Raw genomic sequence first — 5,184 nt, forward strand, 5'->3', positions numbered from 1 at the left:
AGCATGAATGAGTTAGCAACCATCCCCAACCAAAATTAGACCGTGTCCTTAATGTTACAAAAGATGGAAAATGAAATGAGTAGGGATCAGAGTACACTTGAGCAGCGACCAACACTAGAAGCAGCTCATCATGTCTGTGAATATCTGAGTGCGAAAAATGACAATTAACTAAAAAAAACAACAATAATAATAATAAAGAAAAGAAAAATATAATACAAAAGGATACAATGAGGCACAAGAAGACTACTCAGACGGATATACTGGAGCCACTAGAGTGATATCTTTAGGCACGGCCAACCGCTCAACATAGTGCTTCAATCGCTGTCCATTGAATTTGAATGTTCTCCCATTGCTCGGATCTCAAATTTCAACAGCTCTATGGGGAGATACTCTTTAAACTAGATATGGGCCAGTCCACCAAGACCTCAACTTCCCAGGATGGAGATATAGACGTGATTCATAAAGGTGAACTCCCTGATTCGGCTCAAAATTCTTTATCAATATTTGCTTGTCATGAGCCGCTTTCATTCTTGTCTTGCAGATCCTTGAGTTGTCGTACTCATAATTTCTTAGCTCATCAGATTCGACCAATTGGAGCTATCTATTAATGCTTGTTGCACCGATTTGAAAGTTTAGGGCTTTGATCGCCTAATATGCTTTGTGCTCCAACTCACAGGTAGATGACAAGCCTTTCCATAAACTAGCCTATATATGGAGGCATCCCGATGAGGGATTTGTAAACGGTGCGTTATGCCCAGAGTGCGTCAGTTAGTCGTAAAGACCAATCTTTGTGATCGAGATTGACCGTCTTTTCTAAGATCTATTTGATCTCCCTATTAGCAAGTTTAACTTGTCCATTTGTCTATGGATGGTAAGCCGTTGAAACCTTTGTGGATTACCTCGTACTTTTGCATCAATTCCTTGAAAGATCGGTTGCAAAAATATTACCTTGGGGTACCAAACCTTGATAACACATTTTCTTTTAAGAACTTTATAATTTGTGCAATATTATTGGTACGACATGGTGCGCCCTCCACCCATTTTGAGACGTAATCAACAACAATCAGGGTCATGGGAATCATGTGACGACGAGAAAGGGCTCCCTACTTTTGAACTCTCTCACATGAACGAAAATAATGATCAGTGTCTTTGAACAAAGTAGGCCAATAAAGACCACATTGTAAGATTTTTGCGGCAGTTTTCTTCATAGAAAAATGACCACAACAAGCTTTACTATGGCAAAAGTTTAAGACACTGGTCACCTCGTCATCAGGAATGCATCATCTTAGGATCTGGTCAGAACAGTACTTGTAGAGATATGGATCATTATAGTAGAATCTCTGAACTTCAACCATAAACATTTGGTTGTCTTGGGCACTCCAATCAGATAGGATTTTACTGGTCACCAAGTAGTTGACAATATGAGCATACCATGGCTTTTTGGTGATAGAGAAGAGATGTTCATCGCGGAATTGTCATTAATCACGGGACCCTTGGGGGAGTGGTTAAACTCAAGCCGAGATAAATGGTCTGCTACGATATTATCAACTCCCTTCTTATGCTTGATCGTTATACCAAATTCCTGCAACAGAAGGATCCACCTAATAAGACGCGCCTTAGAATCCTTTTTGGAGAGGAGGTAGTTAAGGGTTGCATGATATGTGAAAATCGTGATAAGTGAACCAATCAGGTAAGCACATAACTTTTCGAGTGCAAACACTACAACAAACAACTCCTTTTCAGTGGTCGCGTAATTCATTTGGGCACTATTAAGTGTCTTGCTTGCATAGTACACTACAACGGGCTTGCCCTCCCTCCTTTGACCTAGAACGAACCCCAATACAAAATTACTCATGTCACACATAATCTCAAATGGTAAGTTCCAATCAAATGGGTGAATGATGGGAGCAGAAGTCAGCTTGGCGATGAGAGTACAAAATGCGTCCTCACATTGTTGTGTCCAATCAAATGTGGCTTCCGTTTCTAAAAGCTTGCATAGTGGTTGAGATATAGCTGGAAAATTATGTATGAACCTCTGATAGAATCCAGCATGCCCAAGAAAAGAACGAATGTCCTTCACAGTCTTTGGGCAACTTTGAAATGAGCTCAATTTTGGATTGATCGACCTCAATTCCTCGTTAAAAAACAATGTGCCCCAAAACAATGCAAGATGAAACCATGAAATGAAATTTTTCCCATTTGAGCACAAGACCTTTCTCGATGCACCTTTGAAGAACAACTCATAGGTTAGATCGGCATGCATCGAATGAATCTCCAAAGACAGTTAGATCATCCATGAATACTTCCACACATTTTCCACCATGTCGTTGAACATACTCATCATGCACCTTTGAAATGTGGCAGGACCATTGCATAGGCCAAACGGCATACACCGAAATGAAAATGTGCCAAAAGGAAATGTGAATGTAGTCTTATCCTGGTCCTCTAAAGCAATCTCTAGTAACCTAAATAACCCGAATAGCAATCTCTAGTAACCTGAAAGCAATAGAAAGGATGACATGCGACTAGCTCTAGAATCTGATCGATGAATGGAAATGGAAAGTGTCATTGTTGGTGGCGGCATAAAGCTTTCGATAGTCAATGCACATCCTCCAACCTGTCACGACCTTTGTAGGAACAAGGATCCCTTTTCATTATCTAGAACTATGACTTCTAATTATTTGGGGACCACTTGTGTTAGACTAACCCATTTTCTATCCAAGATTGGGTATATGATACCAGCGACCAACAACTTTAAGACTTCTTTCTTGACAATCTCTTTCATTGTTGGATTAATTCTTTGTTGTGGATCTCGTCTTGGTATAGCCCATTCTTCGAGCTGAATGTGATGAGAGCAAATTAAAGGTTGATACATTTGGTATCAACAATTGTGCAACCCAACGCCTCTTTATGCTCACATAACGTGTCAATCAAACGTGTCTCTTGTGAAGCATTGAGTTTAGACGATATGATAATAGGGAAGGTATCCCCGAATCCTAAAAATGCATGATTGAGACCATCGAGAAGTTGAGCGAGTTTGAGTTTTAGGGTCTTTTCCTTTGACAGTTTTGGCTTTGTTCTCTCTTGCTGTAGCTCTTCAAAGCATGGTTTCCAAAACTTAGTTTTTTGATCTTGCGAGTCTTCAACTATCACCGAAACATTGGATGTCTTCTCTTCATCGAAAAGTTCATAATCGTGAAGAAGATTTGATTCTTCAGTGAGTGTGTCTATCCTGTAGGTGTGGCAGACTCGTCTTCATCATGTGGTTTCTTTGCAATGTTGAATATGGTAACGTCCAAAGTCATGTTTCCAAAAGTCATATTCATGACGCCATTCCTACAATTGATTATGGTATTTGTTGTTGAAAGAAAAGGCCTTCCCAAAATGATTGGAAATTTTTACTCGGTGTCAACCACAAAATGTGTATCCAAGATAAGAAAATCCAAAGAGGTAGTAAAATTTATCAATTTGAACCAAGACATCTTCTATTATACCCAGAGGCTTCTTCACAGATCTATTAGCCAATTGGAGCACTACAGAAGTAGGTTTGATATCCCCAAGTCCGAGACAAGTAAATCAAATATGGCATGAGATTCACGCTTTCGCCAAGGTCTAGTGATGTTTGGCCAAAAATTTGTGTCCCAATACAGCATGAGATTGTGGGACAATCAAGATCTTTGTACTTTGGCAAAGTTTTCTACTCAATTACCGCAATAACTTACTATGTTAGGTATAGTCTTCTTGACATGGTGTTGCGGCTTTACGGTTCATAGATCCTTAAGTATTTTGGCATAAGCCGGAACTTGCTTGATCGGATCCAACAGAGGAAGATTGACCTTCACTTGTAGCAGATGGGGCTTGTGGAAATGGGGCTTGCACTTCAATCATTGCGGGTTCCTTTTCTGAGCCATTGTTCTTTTTGGAAGTGGTGGATTTTGTTGGTTGAGGCTCAACTACAGTACCAGCTTGAGTAGTGATGGCGTTCACCTCCATGACCTTGGAGTTCGAGGTTTTTCAGATGAATGCCATTCGAGTTTGAATGCGTTTGTGAATGAAGCTTGCCACGCTCTGAAACCGATAAAGCATTTGTCAGATTAGTGACCTGGCTATTGATCTCCTTGTTCTCTTCCATCACTTGTGTGATCATTGCCTCAAACCTTTAGTTCGTTTTCCCTTGAGCCTCTATGAAAGCCTGCAAGGTATTTTAGATGGGCCTTCTTGGTGCTTGCTTGTAGAGATGCTGAATACACTCTTGATGATGGATGTTGTTGTTGGTCCGGCTTTCACTGGTTTCCATGTGATGGCGCATTGTTGTTGTTCCTCTAACTGGAATATGGGTGGTTCCTCCAACCAAGATTGTAAGATTCAGAGTAGGGTGAATAGGGTTTATTGTTGTTGTCGGTCCGTCTCGGACCGACGGGGACTAAGGCGTCACTTCGACCCACGCGACCGGTGCAAGGCCTCGAGGGGCGAACCCTTGCCTCGGCCTTTGGCCGGCCCAAACCAATGGCTGGGCCAAGGGTCGGCCGGCCAGTGGCCGGCCATATGCTCAGCCGGCCAATGGCCGGCCATATGCTTGACCGGCCTGTCGCCGGCCCAAAGGTCAGTCGGCCATGTCCAAGGCCGGCCCTCCTCCATGGCCGGCTCTCCATGGCCGGCCCTCCAAGGCCGGCCCTCCTCCAAGGCCGGCACTCCAAGGCCGGCCCTCCTCTATGGCCGGCTCTCCATGGCCGGCACTCCAAGGCCGGCCCTCCTCCATGGCCGGCTCTCCATGGCCGGCACTCCAAGGCCGGCCCTCCTCCATGGCCGGCACTCCAAGGCCGGCCCTCCTCCATGGCCGGCTCTCCATGGCCGGCGCTCCAAGGCCGGCCCTCCTCCAAGGCCGGCTCTCCATGGCCGGCCCTCCAAGCTCTCCATGGCCGGCCCTCCAAGGCCGGCCCTCTTCCAAGGCCGGCTCTCCATGGCCGGCGCTCCAAGGCCGGCCCTCCTCCAAGGCCGGCTCTCCACGGCCGGCCCTCCAAGGCCGGCCCCTCTCCATGGCCGGCACTCCAAGGCCGGCCCTCCTCCAAGGCCGGCTCTCCATGGCCGGCACTCCAAGGCCGGCCCTCCTCCAAGGCCGGCTCTCCAAGGCCGGCACTCCAAGGCCGGCCCTCCTCCAAGACCGGCCCTCCTCCAAGGCCGGCC

The 5,184-nt window shown here is 45.3% G+C and overlaps 1 pseudogene; it reads right to left on the reverse strand.

Annotated features, from left to right (window-relative positions):
* Positions 1 to 748: 748 nt before the first annotated feature.
* LOC149390251 (uncharacterized) lies at positions 749 to 3,993 on the reverse strand (annotated as a pseudogene).
* Between the last annotated feature and the right edge of the window lie 1,191 nt (positions 3,994 to 5,184).

The sequence above is a fragment of the Urtica dioica genome, chromosome 7 (genome assembly GCF_054948205.1).
Source record: "Urtica dioica subsp. dioica isolate 48M chromosome 7, U.dioica_male_clone48M_v1_H2, whole genome shotgun sequence".
Taxonomy (NCBI): Eukaryota; Viridiplantae; Streptophyta; class Magnoliopsida; order Rosales; family Urticaceae; genus Urtica; species Urtica dioica.